This window comes from Lissotriton vulgaris, chromosome 9 (assembly GCF_964263255.1).
Source record: "Lissotriton vulgaris chromosome 9, aLisVul1.2, whole genome shotgun sequence".
Lineage (NCBI taxonomy): Eukaryota > Metazoa > Chordata > Amphibia > Caudata > Salamandridae > Lissotriton > Lissotriton vulgaris.
Genome location: NC_141697.1, coordinates 986,615,633 through 986,638,228, shown reverse-complemented (window position 1 = coordinate 986,638,228; position 22,596 = coordinate 986,615,633). Strand labels below are relative to the sequence as shown.

Here is a 22,596-nt window from a genome sequence, read left to right as displayed (position 1 = left end):
CCCCAAAGTTATACAAAGTTTTACCCAAGTGGGTCGTGCTGCAAGACACTCCTCTCTGTACCAGCGTCTTACTTCTCCAGAAACAGCTACCTGTTCCCGTCACCGCAGCGCCAGGTGATGCTGCGGCTGGCCTGTAGAAACAGTGGGGTTCTTCTGCGGTCCAGGCTGAACCGCTAAACATCAAGTCCACAAGGTGCCTGCTGTGGAAGAACACGCCAAACAGGTAAGGTTTACTCGTAGGCTACGCGCAGCCTAAGCGCACCCTGCCGTGCGCGAGCTGTGTTTTAATTGGCTGTCAACATTCAAAACTAGGAAGCGTTGGCAGCCATCTTTTGCCTCGGTAGAACCGAGGCACAAGAAACCTCCCAAGTAACGCAGGAAAACGTAAAAAGGGAGAAGGATAGAGACACCCTGATCCCCTAGGCCTGGTCAGGGGGTCCCACAAGGATCCCCAAGGCCCCCCAAAAAAAAAATATATATATATATATTTTTTTTTTTAATCGCGGGGTGCGCGTAGGGTCCGTGCATCCCGTGGCTGAAAAAAAAAGCAAAGCGTGTGTCCCGCGCTTTAAAGGTTATTAGCCCCAGGGGGCCAAATCCCGGGGGCATTTTTAAAAATATGCAGGGGGGCTCACGGGCCCCCGCCCAAGCCCTGGGGACCGCCACCCGGGGGCTTTTTTAAAATGTGGAAGGGGGGCCATGCGACCCCCCTACTGGAACATGTCATAGCCCTGGGGTCTCCACCCCCCAGGGCCGGCTCCTGCAGTGTCCCGGGGTGCCCACCCCAGAGACACTGCCAGTTTGCAATGACAGGGCGGGAGCCTCGCGGCTCCCACCCTGTCAATGCAAACTGCTTTCCTATTTGGAAGAGAGAGCAGGTTTCCTGCTCTCTCTTCCAAATAGGAAAGCAGATTGCTTTTCCTCAGGGGGAGCAGCATGTTAGCTGCTCCCCGTGAGGAAAAGCAATGCCGGCTCCTGAAGGACGCGGGGAGCCGGCTGGGACCGTGGGGGCATTGGGGCTCCCCCCACGGTCCCCAATGTGTTTTTATAAGCCCCGTGGGATGGGGTCCCGTGGGTTAATAAAAATTAGTGATGGGGCTATTTTTTTTTTGTTACGATAAAATTCGGAGTCGCGTACTCAGCGCTGCACTCAGTGCGTCCCCTGGTGTGCATGTTTTGGATGCACGTCTTCTAACCCGTAGGGTGCGCGACTCCAGCGCATATGGTGCACGACTTGTACGCGTTGGGTGCACAACTCTACCGCGTTGGGTGCGTGACTCCAAGCAAAAAAAATATATAATTTTCAGATATACATGAAGTTTATGTGATTAGTTCTTAGGTGGCTCTAAAAAGAGCCCTTGTGTTCATTGACAGATTTTAGTACCACCAAGTAAGTACCTATGCAGAGTCTAAAGTTCAAGAGGAATACTCAGTTTCCCTCATCGGTAAAATGTATAACAACTCTCCTATAGATGCCATCCATATTGAAGCGCAGATTGTTGTGGTAAATGAACCCCATTCTATAGTCTCGGAGAAAAGCAGAAACAGATTAATTCACATGTTTCCTAGCTTTCTCAATCTGTGGACGAAATTGATTGGACCAGTTCCATTTCAAAAATCATAAATCTGGTCATGTTTGTGAAGGGTGCCCCATCCTCCAATTGGTGTAGCAAAGCACAACAAGGAGAATTGTTTTCACTTCTCATTTTTTCTCTTTCAATATATGCTACAATGCACAGCATATATTGAAGGAGAAAAATGCCTTTACGGATTGTTTTTGTGCAGGAAGGTACACCTTCCTGCACAAAAACAATCTCCGCACGACACGGACATCCTTGCACCATGGTGCAAGGGTGGCTGTGCGACCGCATGTCTGCAGTTTATACAGCTGTGCAGAGGGAAGCACAGACTTGCAACATATTTATAGACATATGTTGCATCCCTGTGCTTCGGAAGTACCATAGCACGCTGTAGCTAAAGAGCTTACAGTGTCATGCTACAGCACTTCCTCATAATTCTGCCCTTATACATTCACCATACACCATAAATGCATTATTTCAGTCAATTATCTACTAGATATATATCCATGTAAACTTTCACACACTACATACAAATTTAGCTCTTTTTAACCAGGGTAGTTAGTGCTGAAAAGAACTCTTTTTTTTCTTGTTGTAGTTTTATATATTTATATATATATTTTTTTACAATTTTGGGGTTTTTTCCAACAGGAAGAAAGTCAACAGGACGAACAAAACCAAAAACTTTGAGGGGTGGAAAAAAAAACTAACATCGACGATTATCGATGGCTCGACAAACAAGGTCCACTGACTGCTCCCCGTAACAAATCAAACGATTGCATTGCACGCAATGCATCTTCACTTTCCCAAAAACAACTCAACGTTGAGCAGAGGAAAATATATGATGAAGTTACCACGGAAATTGAGCACGGATTAAGTCATGAGAAGAAAGAGTGCTCATGTACGTCGTTGAAGCCTGTCCGACTGTACGTGAGTGGAGAAGCGGGAACTGGAAAAAGTTTCCTCATTAAAGCAATCTCTTGTTATTTGAAGGAAAGGACTGAGTCATTGCTGTCTTGTGTTGTCACCGCTCCTACTGGACTGGCAGCACATAACATTAAAGGTATTACTTTGCATCGTCTACTGATGCTGCCGGTGGAGCATGACAACAAATTACAATACAACAAGTTATCTGGAGATGCTTGCTGTGAAGTTTCAAGAGTCTTGAGGAAAATGAAACTACTTATCATTGACGAAGTAAGCATGGTTTCCAATGTCATGCTTGCCTTTGTGCATTTGAGAATGCAAGAAGTACTTAAAACTGAATATGATGTGTTGTTTGGTGGGAAACACATCATTGTTTTCGGAGATCTTCTGCAGCTGACACCAGTAAAAGGTCAACCTGTGTTCAAAATACTCACGCATGAAGATACCAGGAAGTGCCTAGGGAGCATTGGCAACGTCAATATATGGTTAAACTTCAATTATGCAGAACTGCATCAAAATATGCGTCAGGCAAAGGATGAAGATTACAAGAATATTCTACAAGATATTAGAATTGGAAAAGTGACCGAGCATGGGAAAGAAGCTTTAAATGCACGATTACTGTCAAATTTATATCCCAAACAAGAGATTGTGCCTGAGAATATTTTTCAGAAAATTACTGAGAAGAAATCCGGGATATGTCTCATGCCAACTCTTGCAGAATGTGCCATCTTCAACAACAAAATGTTGAATTTAGAAAAGCAAGAGATTGTGAAACTTGAAGCTATCGACAAATTAGAGCATATGGGATCAACAATTATTTTGTCAGACAATTTGAAATCAAAATTGGATTCATTAGAGAAGACTATATCTAAAACAGCGGGTTTTGAAAAGACTTTGAATGTGTGTTTAAATTGCCGAATCATTTTGAGACGGAATTTACATGTAGAAAGAGGTCTGGTAAATGGATCAATGGGTAATGTTGTTGATTTTGAGAAATACAGAAATAGAGATGGAATAGAATTTTTAAGAATTAAATTTGATGGCATTGAGGAAGTACAGCAAATTGGTCGTTGTTCTGCTAGGTTTTTGCTTGTTAAAGACTTATATGTTCGCCGTAAACAGTTTCCTGTTTGCTTGGCATATGCGGTGACAATCCATAAATCGCAAGGTTTAAGTGTAGACTGTGCATTGGTGAATATTGGCAGTTCAGTGTTCAAAGAGGGTATGGCATATGTGGCATTGTCACGAGTTAGAACTTTATCGGGATTGTATTTGATTGACTGTGATGTCACAAACATTTGTGCGGATCTAGATTGTGTTAAGGAATACAATAGGTTAAGAAGAGAGTATGCGCCACATTTGCCTCAATATCCTTTATTTGAAAAACGTGTGGTAGGCCAGAAACGTAGAAATATCAGTAATAGTAGGGAGGTTGTTGCAAAAAGACTAAAAGTCAATGAACCGAAAGTTGTTAGCATAAAGAAAGTGGATTCTGTTGAAGATGTTGTTGGTTTTCAATTTGAAAACAGTTCTGGTGTCAACTGCTATGCAAATGTAGTGGTTAATGTTCTCTTTTCACTAGAGAGTTTAAAAGAGCAGATTGTGTTCAATTCAGAACAAAGTTTATGCTGCTTGTTGAATTCTGTGTTAGAGAAATGTAGCACTGATCGAACAAAAGTAGAAAGTGTGTCTGAAGTTCGTTATCTGTTAGATGAATGTTCAGGTCAAACAGACTTCTCTGAAAATAATCAGCAAGATTGTCAGGAGTTTTTAATGTATATGCTTGATGTATTGCAAGATGAGGGTGTAGATGTAGATCACCTGTTTGGGCTTTCTTATCAATGGCAGCATGACTGCGAGAACTGTATGGTATCAAGTACTACTAGTGTAGACTCAGAAAGATTTATATATTTAACTTTGCCAGACAGTAAATCAGTCTCCTTTAATAAGCTAGTAAATGCAGCGGATCACAACATGGAGTGTAGCCAATGTAAATCTGAAATGATGTCAACATTATTTATACGTAGATATGGACAGTATGTCATTTTAATGATCCAACTATGTAGGCCTGATGGATCAAAATTGTCAACTTTAATAAAAAATTTTGTGGCTTCTCAGCTGTCAATATCAGGGAGGACTTTTGTTACTGTAGCAATTATCTATCACGATGGTCCATCAACAACATCAGGACATTATACAGCTTACTTAAAGTCTGGAAACGGCTGGTCATTCTGTAATGATTCTGTTGTAACTTTCAAAAAAAAATTGCCGTTTGACCTTAAAAATTCTTACCTGGTGTTTTTAAAACCAAAATTTTAAGTAGAGGGAATGTAAGTCTGCAATGCTGTCTCGATTAAAAATTCAACTATATAAACCTGATGCAAGTAAGTCTGCTTCATAGTAAGCAGTATCAGTGTCATAGGAAAAGGAGAACATGAGTGACAAAGAAGAGTAAGATATTAGTAGTCCAGGATTGTGAAAATAATCTCAAATATTTAATTTTTGAAAGTTGCGAAAATAGAAAATGTCGGGATTTGATTGGAAGAATTACAAGACTTGCGAATCGCGGCAACATGATTTGGCCTAGTGGAAACATGTGATATAATGAGAGAAGTTTTTTTTCTATGTAACATATTTCACGTATCGATGGAGGTTTTCTTTCAGAAAGTGGCGGGCTGAAAATATTTAAAGCACAACAGAGTGGATGCTGTTTATAGGAGATCGTTTGACGTCATTGAAAGTAAGTTAATTTTAAGAAGTTTTGAAATCAGATTTCTTAGGTTGTCTGGGTTTTTTAAACACAGTCATTTTGATTGTGTTTTTTTTTCCCCGCTGTTACATGATGAATACCTTCAAGTCACTGATTTAAGTGAAATTTGATACATTCTGAGAACAGCAAAAATAAACCATTTAACATGTATAATTAATGTTATGCTTTTTGTCCTTATGATATACATTTAGAAATGTGAGGTACATATGGGTAAGCTGAGTTCTGTAAATATCAATTTTAATGCTTAGAGTGCTGTACTTCTGGGTAGTGTTTTTTTTTAAAAAAAAAAAGAGGCCCCACCTCAAAGAAAGCTCTTGAAAGCACACATCTTATTTGCATCCTAAAACAATCATTTACAATGTTAGACACAATTTTATGATGGCTTTACATCTTTTTTGCGCTGCTATTGCATCACTATTGTGAGACATTAGCAGTGCAAGAAAAACATCATGTTCCAAAATATGACTCAGTTCAGCAATATCAAGATACAGTTTCTTTCGAATATATATCTTTAGGATTGTGTAGGGGACGTAGAGAAGCAGAGACTTCTGTAAATGTCAAAGTTGTTGAAAAACTGTTTGTTTATGAACCTTTTCCCTTGTCTTTTCTAATTTTTAAATACATGTTTTAATATTTTTTGAAATGTTTGTTCTTTGTTTTACAGATTGAAAGTATGAAAAAATATTTAAAAAAGGTAAGAAGAATTATAAGGTAAATGTTTTCTACTCTTTTTACCCGCAATGCACTGCTGATGATGTCATTGACACTATCTCTCATTTACTCTCTCTAGCTGTCTTTCTTTTTACATTATTCTCTGTTTACTTCCCTTATACTAACTCTTCTTTTTTTTAAAAAAATATTTTTTTAGTTCGCTTAAAGTTCGCGAACCGGTCAGCGAACTTGAAGCGAACCAAAAGAAATAGAGCTTGCCAGAGTGATAAACATTCTAGCAATTTTGTTTAAAAGGGGAGGTAGTTCTGAAAAGAACTGTTTTTTTTTTGTTTTTGTTGTTTTATATTTTTTTTTTATTTTTTGAACATTTTTTGATTTTTTTGTATTTTTAGAACTGTTTTATGTTTTTTTTGTGTTTTTTATGGAGGGGAGACAACAAAAAACAGGCTTTCAAAACGGCTCAACTGGAGCAAAAAAAAAAATTACTTTTTGGGTGCATTAGGGCATTTATGATTTTCAAATGCAATGTTCATCAGGTTGACACTCATGTTGCCATATGACAGCATAGCACCACAGTAAATACAAGATAACTTCATATGCTGGAAGTTGGGTTGGATGTTTGGCACAGTCTCTTGTGCCTCTCTTCCCGTCAAAGACAATGTGGAGGTAGATCTTGCCACAGGAGTTGCCGTCGGATTGTCTTGAAGATCCCTTAACTCAGCCCGGCTGTAGTTCAAGGGATGCCACCTGCTCATGTGACGATGCATTGTATAGTTCCCCATACTGTACTTCTTTTCTGTGCCTCTCGACAATCTGTAATCACAGATGAGGCAGGTGGCATATTTTGCATTCACTTTCTTTGATCCAGGAGGGATGGTGAAAAACTGCCAGATGAAACTGGTTTTTCGTTTAGAAACCCGGGGCAACTCATCGACAAATTGTTGTTCCTCTCTGTCCTCTTCTTCTTCTTCCTCCTCTTCCTCCTCTCTGTTAGTCATAATTTGACTAGGTGGTCCTCTCTTCTTATGAGGAGGTGGAGGTGGTGGTGGGGGTGCACCAGCTGCAGCAAGAATGGAAGCCATTGTGGAACTTCAGGTAAATGGTCTTTCTCTCACCAAGATGAAAGTCAGAGTGAGGAAATAAGGAGGGGTTTACATGATTTGGGGAAAACAAAAGTTCTGAGCCAATGAAAAGTGTTATTTTTTGGTCACATGACCTAGTCATACATCATTTGGAAACCAAAAGTGAAATGAACCAATGAGAAGTTTGATAAACAAGTCACATGACCTGTTCCGCTTACGTTACGCGGCGCGCGCCGCGTCCCAGATCGCTTCCGGTTCGCGGTCCGGAGCACTTCCGGGAGCGCTAACGCGACGCGTCATTAGACGCATTACGCGATAACGTGATACGTCGCGCTTCCGCGACGCGTCACTGTTCCGCTAACGTAACGTTGACCGGTTCGCGGACTAGATCGCGGCATCAAGATGAGCTAACGGAAAGCTTCCCAGTTCGCGAACTAGAAGCGAAGAAAAAAATATAAAAAAAAAAATTATCAATAAATATCTAAATATATTTTGGGATTTAAAGAAGAATACATTTTACAGCTACAGATGTTAGCTTTTAAAAAACCAATGAAATTCACCGAAAAAACCATAGGTTATAGACCATATATAGTTAGGGATTTGCATTTACAAAACCATATTTTACTCGCACAAAACCATTGAAATTCCATATATAGTTAGTTGCACTAACTATATATCGCGCACCCGCAATCCACTGCTGATGATGTCACATATTACATCATTCATGACATGGTCAGTGACATCACTGATGACATCACTGATGACATCTCAAATGACATCACTGATGACATCACTGATGACAACATCCAGTGACTGTATGTTTCTGTAAAGTTAAAATATGTCTTACATATTGAAGAATGAGTGGATGTATAAGTGTCTGGATGAAGGATTTAGTAGGTGCATGACTGACTGTATGAGTGAGTGATTAAATGTGTCTCACTGAGTGCATGGGTTAGTGACTAAACTGTCTTAATTTGTGCATCATTATGTCTGTTGTTCTGTAAACTGTTGCATGTGTTGATAAGTAGCTATATGAGTAACTATATGGGTTATTGATTGGTTACCTTAGTATTTGTATGGGAGACTGAGTGTGTGTGTGGGTGGCTGGGAGGTGTATGACTCTGTGCATAGATGTGTGAGCAGTTGATTCACTAGAGGTATGGTTTCAAAAGTGCATGTGGTAACAGCTGTATGGGCGGTTGACTGTGTGCATGAGTGTATTGGTGAGTGAATGGATATCTCAGTGCTACATGTCAAAGTAAGTACATATGTAAAACACAGTACATGTGAGAGTTGACATATATAAATAACTGTGCATAAGAGCCAGTGAATGTGTGAGTGGCTGTATGGATCATTGTGAACTTGTATCAGGGATTGTATAAGAGAGTAAATATGTGTTAGTATATGTTTGAATAAGTAAAGTTTGTATAACTGTATAGTTGAGGAAATGGAGGTGTGATTGATTCTTTGCATGACTGACTAGGTGTGTGAGTAACTCCATGGATGAGTGACAGTCTGTGAGTGTCTGTTTACACTGATTGTATCTAAGGTTATATTAGAGTCTGAAGAGGTTCATCGTATTATCACATGAATGATATCATCAGTGATGTGATCAGTAATGTCAAATGAGATGTCATCACTGATGTCATCAGTGATGTCATTTGAGATGTCATCAGTGATGTCATTTGAGATGTCATCAGTGATGTCATCAGTGATGTCACTGACCATGTCATGAATGATGTAATATGTGACATCATCAGCAGTGGATTGCGGGTGCGCGATATATAGTTAGTGCAACTAACTATATATGGAATTTCAATGGTTTTGTGCGAGTAAAATATGGTTTTGTAAATGCAAATCCCTAACTATATATGGTCTATAACCTATGGTTTTTTCATTGAATATATATATATATATCTCAATATCTCAATTCCACAAGGTGCCTGCTGTGGGAGAACACGCCAAACATGTATGGTTTGTGCTGAAAAAGTGCTTCACTGAAGGATGCTGAGCACAAAGAGAAGGACTGTAGGCAAACACTCTCAATAACAGTCCTGTTCCCCCCACGCGTTTCGTGCTGACGCACTTATTCATTGGCTGAAGGCTGAATGTTTGGAGAGACGGCATCACATGTTTTTGAAGCACTTTTCAAAATTGAAGTTCCGCCCCCGTGGGCGTCGCCACCGACCGTGGCATTGTGGTCTTCATAGTTCTTCATCCTCCCATGTGGGTAGTGTGCCATAACCCCAAAGTTATACAAAGTTTTACCCAAGTGGGTCGTGCTGCAAGACACTCCTCTCTGTACCAGCGTCTTACTTCTCCAGAAACAGCTACCTGTTCCCGTCACCGCAGCGCCAGGTGATGCTGCGGCTGGCCTGTAGAAACAGTGGGGTTCTTCTGCGGTCCAGGCTGAACCGCTAAACATCAAGTCCACAAGGTGCCTGCTGTGGAAGAACACGCCAAACAGGTAAGGTTTACTCGTAGGCTACGCGCAGCCTAAGCGCACCCTGCCGTGCGCGAGCTGTGTTTTAATTGGCTGTCAACATTCAAAACTAGGAAGCGTTGGCAGCCATCTTTTGCCTCGGTAGAACCGAGGCACAAGAAACCTCCCAAGTAACGCAGGAAAACGTAAAAAGGGAGAAGGATAGAGACACCCTGATCCCCTAGGCCTGGTCAGGGGGTCCCACAAGGATCCCCAAGGCCCCCCAAAAAAAAAATATATATATATATTTTTTTTTAATCGCGGGGTGCGCGTAGGGTCCGTGCATCCCGTGGCTGAAAAAAAAAGCAAAGCGTGTGTCCCGCGCTTTAAAGGTTATTAGCCCCAGGGGGCCAAATCCCGGGGGCATTTTTAAAAATATGCAGGGGGGCTCACGGGCCCCCCCCCAAGCCCTGGGGACCGCCACCCGGGGGCTTTTTTAAAATGTGGAAGGGGGGCCATGCGACCCCCCTACTGGAACATGTCATAGCCCTGGGGTCTCCACCCCCCAGGGCCGGCTCCTGCAGTGTCCCGGGGTGCCCACCCCAGAGACACTGCCAGTTTGCAATGACAGGGCGGGAGCCTCGCGGCTCCCACCCTGTCAATGCAAACTGCTTTCCTATTTGGAAGAGAGAGCAGGTTTCCTGCTCTCTCTTCCAAATAGGAAAGCAGATTGCTTTTCCTCAGGGGGAGCAGCATGTTAGCTGCTCCCCGTGAGGAAAAGCAATGCCGGCTCCTGAAGGACGCGGGGAGCCGTCTGGGACCGTGGGGGCATTGGGGCTCCCCCCACGGTCCCCAATGTGTTTTTATAAGCCCCGTGGGATGGGGTCCCGTGGGTTAATAAAAATTAGTGATGGGGCTATTTTTTTTTTGTTACGATAAAATTCGGAGTCGCGTACTCAGCGCTGCACTCAGTGCGTCCCCTGGTGTGCATGTTTTGGATGCACGTCTTCTAACCCGTAGGGTGCGCGACTCCAGCGCATATGGTGCACGACTTGTACGCGTTGGGTGCACAACTCTACCGCGTTGGGTGCGTGACTCCAAGCAAAAAAAATATATAATTTTCAGATATACATGAAGTTTATGTGATTAGTTCTTAGGTGGCTCTAAAAAGAGCCCTTGTGTTCATTGACAGATTTTAGTACCACCAAGTAAGTACCTATGCAGAGTCTAAAGTTCAAGAGGAATACTCAGTTTCCCTCATCGGTAAAATGTATAACAACTCTCCTATAGATGCCATCCATATTGAAGCGCAGATTGTTGTGGTAAATGAACCCCATTCTATAGTCTCGGAGAAAAGCAGAAACAGATTAATTCACATGTTTCCTAGCTTTCTCAATCTGTGGACGAAATTGATTGGACCAGTTCCATTTCAAAAATCATAAATCTGGTCATGTTTGTGAAGGGTGCCCCATCCTCCAATTGGTGTAGCAAAGCACAACAAGGAGAATTGTTTTCACTTCTCATTTTTTCTCTTTCAATATATGCTACAATGCACAGCATATATTGAAGGAGAAAAATGCCTTTACGGATTGTTTTTGTGCAGGAAGGTACACCTTCCTGCACAAAAACAATCTCCGCACGACACGGACATCCTTGCACCATGGTGCAAGGGTGACTGTGCTACCGCATGTCTGCAGTTTATACAGCTGTGCAGAGGGAAGCACAGACTTGCAACATATTTATAGACATATGTTGCATCCCTGTGCTTCGGAAGTACCATAGCACGCTGTAGCTAAAGAGCTTACAGTGTCATGCTACAGCACTTCCTCATAATTCTGCCCTTATACATTCACCATACACCATAAATGCATTATTTCAGTCAATTATCTACTAGATATATATCCATGTAAACTTTCACACACTACATACAAATTTAGCTCTTTTTAACCAGGGTAGTTAGTGCTGAAAAGAACTCTTTTTTTTCTTGTTGTAGTTTTATATATTTATATATATATATTTTTACAATTTTGGGGTTTTTTCCAACAGGAAGAAAGTCAACAGGACGAACAAAACCAAAAACTTTGAGGGGTGGAAAAAAAAACTAACATCGACGATTATCGATGGCTCGACAAACAAGGTCCACTGACTGCTCCCCGTAACAAATCAAACGATTGCATTGCACGCAATGCATCTTCACTTTCCCAAATTGGGGACGTATATCTGGTGCTGATGAAGATGGCGACGCCCCAGAGGTGCTAGGTGCAGCTGGTGGTGCAGGAGCATTTGTACGCAGTCTTCTTAATTCTTTATGTGCAAAGTTTACTGGATGCAGTGACTGCAGGTGTTCTCATGCTAGCATGAGTACTTCTTATTTGGGTCTCCTCTGGAGAGCACTGCCTTGCAGATCTTGCACATAACCTTTGTGGCATTTACTTTTTTTTTGCCCCGCCAGGGAAAGTAAAATATTTCCAAACAATGAGGTATATTTTTCTGGAGGGGGAGGTTCTGCAACAAATTCTTCTGCCCCCAGAATGTTCAGAGTCTGAAGATTCTACCATAGGTGTAGCCATTTTTCTGATCACAAACCAATTTGAGGTCACCAAAGCAAAAAAAATGTAAAGTTCTTCTGAAGACCGGTCTTCTCTCAAGGAAAGTCTAAGAAGAGTGATTGAAATGGGTGGGGTCCTTTATAGTTTCAATAAGAAGTCTAATGAACCAATTAAATCTTTTTTTTTTAGGTCACATGGGATGAGCGTAGGGTGTGCGTAGGGTGCACGCACCCAGCGCAACTTCACAAAATTGCATTTAAAAGTTATGTACTTTTTTAATAAAATTAAAGAATATTTTTATAATTATGTCAGATAATGTCTTGTGTTAATATTTATTTATATATATATATATATATATATATATATATATATATATAATGTAAGTTTTTGAACCTAAAAAAAATTAGCAGGAGTCGAGCACCCACCTCATCCAATACGCATAGGACATCACGCGCTACCGCTCGTCCTTCACGTCCCATAATACTTACATCTCTTGTATACGCCAGGAGTTGCGTACAAGTCGCTTAGCGACCGCGCTGGAATAGTCGTACACGTCGCACACCCTACGCGGATCCTAAACAGCAATCCTAAAACGGCGGCCACGTTTCGCGCAGTGAACGAGCAGGGTGCGCGACTCCAAAAAAAAAGAATTAAAATTATTTAAGTATATTATAATAATAAAAAAATATATATTTTAATTTTTAAAAAATGTATTAAAAAATGTGTAATGCAATTTCAAAAACATCTACAAAGATTACAAAATTAGGTAAAAAATATAAGAAAAACAACAATAAATATATTTAAAAATTATCATTTAAAAATTAATTCACTAAAAAAAACATAGGTTTCAAACATGTTATAGTTAGGAATTAGCATTTAAAAAACCTATGAAACCCTCTGAAAAAACCATAGCTTTCAGACATGTTATTGTTAGGAATTAGCATTTAAAAAACCTTAGAAATTCACTGAAAAAAACATAGGTTTTAGGGTGTTATAGTTAGCTAGACATTTCATTCGTGAAATGTCTAGCTAACTAAAACACCCCAAAAAACCTATGGTTTTTTCAGTGAATTTCTAAGGTTTTTTAAATGCTAATTCCTAACTAGAACAGGTCTGAAACCTATCGTTTTTTCAGTGAAATTATATATATATATATATATATATATATATATATATATACACACATACATACATACATGTATACATATATACACATACACACACACACACACACACATTCCCAGCATGTGACCTCTCCAAAAGTCACGATTCGAGGCGCACACTGACAAAGTAAGTTTTAAAGATGTATTTGGTAACATGAATAAATGGACAGATGCGTTTCGGCTACACCTTCCTCAATGTCCCATAATTCATTCAATCAGCGATGTAACTTTATACAAAAAAAATGTAAGCCAAATCATAAAGCATGAGAGAGGACTCGCGGTTCATGACCAACAACATAAATGAGGGACAAAAAAATGTTACAAGGTCAATTCATTTTGGCTGCCATACTGGAATGTCTAAATCCATTTATCAATCACAGCAATGGCGCTGGATGCAGTGAAAGAAATGTTGCACAAGCCTTCTTAAGTTATATGGATATATAAACTTTACAGTTAAATGCATATGCATTGCAGCAATTTAAATCAAACATTATAATTCATGTTGGATTATTCCAATGATTTTTGCAAACACAGTGATCTCGCCCTGGATGGGCTTTGGCATCCTCTCAAAGTTTCTAGTTTAGCATAGTGGTGCCCTGTATGGGCTTAAATATAGCGCTCTCGCCTTAGGTTCTGTCGTGATTTACTCATTCACCTTCTATGGACACATAATTTCTGCTGTGATGTCATCATTTTATTCAATATGGACCCAAAGTTTCTCATCGTTACTTAGTCCCCGTAGGGCTTTTGTTTGTAACTTGATTAAAAATATATATATATATATATATATATATATATATATATATATATATATATATATATATATATATATATATATATATATATATATATATATATATATATATATTCACTGAAAAAACCATAGGTTTCACACCGGTTATAGTTAGGAATTAGCATTTAAAAAACCTATTAAATTCACTGAAAAAACCATAGGTTTCACACCAGTTATAGTTAGCTGGAAATTTTACTGATATAAAACCATTGAAATTCCCACGTTATAGTTAGTCGGACTCACTATAACTTGCGCGTGCAATGCACTGCTGATGACATCACATATTACATCACTCATGACATGGTGAGTGACATCACTCATGACATCACTGATGACACCATCCAGTGAATATGTGTCTTTCTGAAAAATAAATATTAGTGAGTTATGTTTAAATATTTAAATACATATATTAGTGTTTCACTTTGTGTATAAGTGGCTACATGTGTTGATAAGTAGCTACATGCGTATGTATATGGGTTATTTGATATTTTTATTAGTATCAGTTTGAGTGTCTATATGGTTTGGTGGGGGTATTACTTAGCACATAGATGCATGAGTGACTGACTCTTTGTATGTGTTTTGAAGACAGCATATGTACAGGACTGTATGGGTGGATGAGTGTCTATATGTGTTTGTTAGTGAGTGAATGACTGTCTCACTAGTGTCTTTATCAGTAACTACATATGTTTTAATCTAGTATATATGAATATTGATGTATATAAGTGAGTATATGTGAGAGTAAGAGATTGTAAGAGTTCCTGTTTAAATAAGTATGTGTTTCTATAAGTGATTGTTTAAGAGAATAAATATGTGTAATTTTCAATAGAAGTAAGGTGGAAGTGTGTGTATAACTCTATATTCAAATTAATGGTTGTTCAATAGTTTATTTGCACGTGTGAATATGTGTGTGAGTAACTTTTGGATGAATGTCGGTGTATAACAGGATGTATAGGTGTATCTCTTCATATGATGAGTGAGTATATGTATGAGTGACTATATAGAACTGTTGGTGAATGAGTGGATGTGTATATAGATAGTGGAAGTACAGAATTGCTTGTTGTAACTGATATAGGTATGTCCATTTTTTAAAAATTTCAGTTTCTATTTTTGAATATGTGTCTCAAGGGTTACTTTACACTGAGAGGAGGTCTGTCACTGTGTCACAAGGATGGTGTCATCAGTGATGTCATGAGTGATGTCACTCACCATGTCATGAGTGATGTAATATGTGATGTCATCAGCAGTGCATTGCACGCGCAAGTTATAGTGAGTCCGACTAACTATAACGTGGGAATTTCAATGGTTTTATATCAGTAAAATTTCCAGCTAACTATAACTGGTGTGAAACCTATGGTTTTTTCAGTGAATTTAATAGGTTTTTTAAATGCTAATTCCTAACTATAACCGGTGTGAAACCTATGGTTTTTTCAGTGAATTTCATAGGTTTTTTAAATGCTAATTCCTAACTATAACTGGTGTGAAACCTATGGTTTTTTCAGTGAATTTCATAGGTTTTGTTAATGCTAATTCCTAACTATAAGTTTCACTTTATAAATAAGACTGTTAGCACTCTAGTTGTTCTTTTTAACACTCTGGTACATTCTGTCATTGGGCTACAGTTGGGCTACATCTAGTTGAAATTTGGGCTACATTTACAATTTTTGGTCTCTGGTGGCCATCTTTGGGCTACATTGGGCTACTTTGGGCTACATTTTGGCTCTAACATATATTAAGCCCAATGTAGCACAATACATATTTTTATAAAGTTAATTTTTTTACAAACCACTTCAGAATAGGGCTACCTGTCCCTACAATTATCCCATTTTTTTTTTTTTAATTTTTGGGGGGAGCGCTCCCAGAGCGCGCCCCGGAGTGCGCCCCGAAAAGCGTATTTCTGAAAAGCGCCCCCGGGCGCGCTCCGGGGAGCGTCCCGTGAGCGCCAATATCGCAAACGAAAACATGATCGTGACGTATCGCGTAGCCGCGACCGCGTGATACGCACGGCGTAAGCGCACCCGGAAGTACTCGAGCGAATACGATCGCAAAACGTAAACTTCCGACGCGCTTACGCTGCGCGCCCCCGGGCGCGTAGCGTAAGCGCGTCGGGTCATGTGAGCAGAAAATAACACTTTTCATTGGTTCATAACAGTTTTAGTTTCATAATGATGAAGCCCCTGGTCTTGTGACCTGAAAATAACACTTCTCATTGGTTCAGGACAGTTTTTTTTTCTAAATGATGAAAGACCCCACCTTTTTTCCTTATTCTGACTTTGTCCTTTGACTGAGGAAGACCTGTTTGTTGCTCGCTCTACTTTTTTGCTCCAAATAATGGCTTCAGTAGTAGCATCAGCTGGTGCATCTGCCCCACCACCACCACCACAACCACCAAGAGGACCAGCTCCAAATTATATTGGTGGTCAAGAACAGGAGGAGGAGGAAGAGGAAGAGGAGGAGGGGAGAAGAAGATGGCTGCCAGAAGAAAATACACCTTACAAACCCAAACCACACATTGTATGGCAGTTTTTTTCAATCCCAGAGGGGAAAAAAAAGGTGAATGCGCCCAAGGTGACTTGCCTCATCTGCAATGATGAACTTTCACGGGGCAACCCAAACAAAAAATATTCTTTTGGTAACTATACCATGATTCGGCACATGACCAGAAAGCACCCAAACAACTACTCTCGTGCAGAGTTCAGGGAACTGGCCAGTAACCTCCCCCAGTCATCAAGGACCCCCTCCCAAAGAAACCAACCCACCTCATCAGAACCAGAAACATCCGAGGTGATGCCTTGCATTCAGCCGAGATTTGCTGATTTTAAAATCACTTGTTCTGCATGTGGCAAGCTTATCGCCTATGGCGAAAAAAGCGTTAAGCTCATCGTCCTTGCAGGTGATAATCACAAGTGCCCCAAAAAGAAGTATTTTTTGGGTTTTTTGTTTTTTTGCTCCAGTTGAGCCAGTTTCAATTCCCTTTTTTTGTTTCTCCCCCTAAAAAAATACAAAAAAATATAAAACTGTTTTGAAAAGCCAAAAAAAGTTCAAAAAGTTCAAAAAACACAAAAAAAATATAAAACAACAAAAAGAAGAAAAAAAAAGTTCTTTTTAGAACTACCTCCAATTTCTAAATAAAAACTTCATTTTTTTAAAAACTCTGTCATCTTTTTCCCTCATTTTACGCTCCCCGGTGCGCTACCTGGTGCGCGCACCGGGCGCTTCCCCCGCGCAAAACGAAAAAAAAAAAAATATTTTAAATGCCCCGCGGGGCCCTTTTATAGCCCCCACATCAAACCTAGGGGGTCAAAGGGGTCTATCCCTGACGCCTTATGGTCAGTTCCCCCTTTGTTTTAGCCACCTCTTATGTCTCGATTTTACCGAGACACAAGATGGCGGCCGCTCTGGACTGTTTCGAATGTTTACAGACACCGAAGAGCCAATCAGCTTTCCATGCGCACCTCGCGTCACGCGCCCGGAGCGCTCCCTGGTGCGCGCACCGGTGCGCTGCTATAGATATATATATTTTTTGTAACCTAAATTACTCAAAATCCACTGCAGCACATATCTTGAGACATAGCAAAGGCACATCAGGCTACCAATCCCTACAATTTTGCCAAATTTGGTGGAAATCCATTCAGCCGTTCGGGTTAAAAGTGAAATCGACCGCCCTATGGAAATTAACATGGGGAAAACGCGTTTTTGGACCCCCCTTTTATCTCGGCCCCCGCTTGACGTATCCCCCCCAAACTTTCAAGGAAGGACCGGAGCTCGACGAGGCCATTTTCAGGAAATTTTCAGGCAGATTCGTCAACCGGTGCCAAAGTTATTCCAAATAGAATTTTGAGATTTAACATTGAAAAAAATCCTAACTAGAACTACCTACTGGCGACCGCCAGTAGGTAATATATATATATATATATATATATATATATATATATATATATATATATATATATATATATATATACACACATACACACACACACCCACACACACACGCACACACACACACACACACACACACACCCACACGCACACACACACACACTTATGTTCATTTAACATCCTGGAAAGCCTTTCAGTTAGAGAGCTTTGCATAAATAATACCCCAAGCCTTAATCTGAGAAGAGTCTTTGATGTGCTTCATTTTATAAAGTGAAATCCCTTTCCAGGTGGTGGTGTGTTATGTGTATTGCTTTGTCGAGCTTGAGTCTCCGTGAGGGAGAGTAGTATTTGTGAGTATTTGGATGTGCAAAGCAATAGAAGCATTCACCAACTGACACCAACATTCTCGTTGAGGCATGGAATGGTCACAGCAAGATTCCTACACTACATATACCAACACGATATCAGATTTGAAAAACCCTGGAGCAGGTACAGTCACCTCAATTTTGATGGTTATGGCTGCTGTGCTGTGGAAGTGCTTGAGGAAAACTAGCACGAAGCAGTGTGTGGTGAATAGGGGCAACTTATTCTGTCAACTGGTAAAACCCAGAATGGGAACCTCAGCAGTTGGAAGAGACAAAGGAAGATGTGAAGATGCCAGAAGAACAAAAGACTGTGCACTCTAACAATAGTGTTAAAATAAGGTCCGTGTTCACTGCCTGGCAAAGGAAAGGTGGTAGACAATGCTGACAGGCAAAGTGATATGAAAGGGGGTAAATACACATTGCTCTTCTATGGGGTGCTATTGTGTTTCTACTGTTAATTTTTCTACATCAGCAGTACATTACTTGGAATATTCCTGCATCAGGTGCTGCAACATTAGGATTACAATAGATCATATATATATATATATATATATATATATATATATATATATATGTTTGTGGATTTGAACTGTACAGTATGTTACTTATGTAATTTGGTGCTGCCCAGCAGAGGCTCCTTTGCACTGTATGTATGGTTAGTTTTCGGTGCAACTTTGACCGAGGTGCACTGGGTCCCTGCTAATAAGGTTTCCAGTACCAGTGTTCTTTCCCTAAAACTGAACAATTGTTTCCTCAGCTACCACTGGAAGCCCCTAGTAAAGGGCACCCTTGTACCTAGAGCCTGGGGTAATAAAGAAAGGTCCCCGAAGGGCTGTAGCATCAATTGTGCCACCGACCTGCAACACATCCCTTTGTGCCATGCCCCCTACCACTGCATATGATATTTGTAGGTCACCCCTACGGCAGGCCAGACAGCCCTATGGCAGGGTGCTTAATATTATACGTGAGGGCTTATTTGCATGAGCAGAAAAGCCCCTATGCTGGTGAGCCCTATTGCTGCCAGTGCAAGTGACCAAGGAAGCCATCTTAAACCATGTACTGGACACTGGTAAAGGCGCATGTACTGGACACTGGTGAAGTCGCATTCCCCAGCTACATGATGGCTTTACTGAAAATTGGGATGTTTGGTATCAAACATCTTCGCTTGATAAACCCACACTGATGCCAGTGTTGGATTTACTAAAACATTCCCTCAGAGGGCACCTTAGATGTGCCTCCTGAAAGCCTACCAGCCTCTGGTGTGCTTGCTGAGTGGATTCTGCCCACCTGCCAACCCAAGACAATTTTCTGACCTCCTAGGGTGAGAGTCTTTTGCTCTCATGAGGTCAGGAACAAACGCATGTCGGGCAAGACGGTGTAAGCCCCCCCCTTTCATAGAAATACCTGTCAATCAGGTGAGCTTCTACGGAGCCACCACATTTGGGATGCAAATCTGGCTCCCCTCACAAGAGAGGAAGCCTCCTCCCCCGTCCAGAGTCCACTTGGCACCTGGACAGGCCGAAAATTTAGTCCGGTAGGTGTGCCACCCCAGGCTAGTAAGACCCCTAAGGTGGGCTAGCTGCAAGGTGGGCATGATTTTTCAGAGGTAGCCGTCTTTGTGATGGCATGCATACCTTGGAATTCTGGGATAGGGTTACGACCACTTCCCCACAGGAAGTGGTCATTCAGGTGGCATTGTGACAGAGGGCCAGTAGTCCATTGGCTACTACCCTACACTCCCCTAAATTCAGTATTTAGGGGAGTCCCTGGCCTTCGATAAAGTCTCAAGACCTCCTGTGAACAGCAGAACTTTACTGAAGAAACTCCAAAAAGAAGACTCAGAGACCGTCGGAACCGCCAGAACCAGACACCTGAAGCAACCACTGCACCCGTCAGCTCTGGCCCAAGTTAAAGGGGGCCGATGGTGCCAACAAGGTTTCCGGCCCTCCGTGGCTCGAGTCCTCCTGGGCCCCTTGACATCGCATGCACCCTCTGCATGCAGGCCCTCGCTACTGCGACTGCTCTGGTAAGAAAAAAAACAGATCACTACAGATACTTCTGCACCAGTCGCCCCTGGACCTTGGAAAAGAGGATCAAAAGGTGTCATCCTCCCCTCCCAAGCCCCCTAATCTCTGAGCATCACAAGGCATGAGTCCACTTGCTGGTTCAGCCCAACTAGCTTCCTAACCAGAGCCTGCAGCATCTTTTTACTGAGATCGACCCTCATTGCAACAAATTGGGCTCCCAATGTCGATTTGCACCCTACACCCGGCTGCCCTCCTGCAGCTGGTAGAGTATTGTTGGTGCTGCCTTGGACCTTGCCCTCCACTCACCTGAACTCTTGGAGATTGGTCCTATAAGCCGGCGTACTGTACAACGCATTGCCCCTGCCAGCACCACCATAACAGTTAACCAGCGCACACCTACAAGTATGACAACTCGGACTATTAAAGGCCACACAAGCTATAATAATGGCAAGAGGCTGGTATTATTAATTTCCTATGCGATTTGACTTAGTAAACACAGTTGTACTCATCTCAAAATGTAACAGACAGCGCCACCATGTGGTTTGACTGTCACTAGAGCCGTGGATGACAATTAAGTGGCTGTGCCGAGCACCAGAAACTACTGGCCCAAATTATGGGGGTCTTGAAGGCTCTGCCAAGAATATAATTTTAATACGGAAAGTGGCAGGAAGCAGGCTGTTATTTTTACGATAAAAGTCCACTATCGGAAAGGAAATGCGTCAGCTTCGACCAAGGTTGCTACAATAAAGGAGGAGTAAACCGCTCCCACCCACTCAAAGTAGCAGCTAGACTTCGTGAAAAGCAGCAGACCTCTTTAACTCAAGTGGCTAGTAAATGACTGACAGAAACCGTGTCCAGTCAAGCTTCTGGAAATGCTGCAGGATTTGTGCCATTGAGATTCCTGTTGTCAGTGGCCTGGGTCTGCCCTCTTTGTGAGATTTAATTCAGTAGGACATAGAAAATAAGCAGCTGTTTAACTCGCCATAGAGGTATTCTTTTATAAATCCATGCATCTAGTTAAGCAATAATTACCTCATTTGTTATACTAATAATGGCCTTTTATTGATAACAATGTTTTTGCATTTTATTGTGCATAGTCACAGATGTCACGCTGTTGCAAAAATTCAAACTGGCTGAATGTTTTTCATGCCATGCGTTAAGTTGGCAGCAGTGCAGTCCCTTATCAGTCAGTGTTGGTTCTTAATGTGGGAGTAGTCTTAAGAAAAATGATACAAAGAAAGTGCCAGAAGAGGACACCTGCCCAGCATTACATTATTCCAGTCTCCAGCGTTCTTTCTCCAGGACTCTATGCTTTTTAGGGGGTCTTTCCTTATCAAGTCACTCTTCCTTTGTAAAGGTGCTTAACATGTCCCAGAGGATCCTGGGTACTACATACAGCTCTAGTATTCTAGTTTGTTTGCCACTATCAGGCACAAATTCTAGAGGACTTAAATTTCATAGAAGACAGAAGTTACCTTGAACCTAGAAAGATTATATAGTGAGTAACACGGTCATCTTCCTGATGAAATATTAATAGCTTTCTTAATGCAAACTCAGTTGCCAATAGGTACTAAAGCGGTCGCTAGCAAGCGACCTAACAATATGACTGCTTTCTTGATGCATGACCAGTTCAAAATATAAATGCTCTTCATTCAGAAACAATGGCATTGAACCTTTTGGCTTTGAAAATACCTGCTAAGTGTCGTATGCATACAGACCTTCTTCCAAACCATATCCTTGCCATTTTTTTCAGGGATCTCTTTAAACTTCCATGTTCATACTGGTCCTTGGAGAACTGTGTATCCAATATCCTCATCACCGGAAAATTGTAAATTTTCCTGTAGGTCTTCCAGCCCAACATTTCTAATTTTTTTGCACTGAAGTGTCCTGGATTTAAAACTCTCAGTGGCTGCTTCGACTGCACTTTGTGACTGACCAGAACGCAGCTCCATGTGAAGAGTTTGCCATTGCCCATAAACTGCTTTTGGCCTCCGTGATAAAACCAAAAAGTGTCATCTCCAGCTACTCAAACCCCATTTACCACCACAAAAACACTTCAAATTGATAAACAATAACACTCCACATAGCATCCCCGTCTCTCAGTCATCAATGTTCTGAAGATCTAGACCTGAATCACGATCCACATATCTATGGCCAAAACAACTCTTAAAATTCAGAAGCCAAACTGTGGCAGGTATATAAGCTCTGAAGATGAAGTAGATTAAGCACGATTGCAGGGTTCAGTTGTTTTTGTTTCAATAGAATCTGATCACATGTAGCTTTTTAACAGAATCTGATCACATGTAGCTTTTTAACAGCCCGATCTAAAAAAAAATATTTGGTGAAACTTTAGGACAATTCCAGATTCTA

General features: G+C 41.1%; 1 protein-coding gene across 1 annotated transcript in view; it reads right to left on the bottom strand.

The window, feature by feature from the left end:
- The window catches only part of LOC147692680 (F-box only protein 27-like), a 294,364-nt gene that overhangs the window by 202,568 nt on the left and 69,200 nt on the right, over positions 1–22,596 (bottom strand). The window lies entirely within an intron of this gene.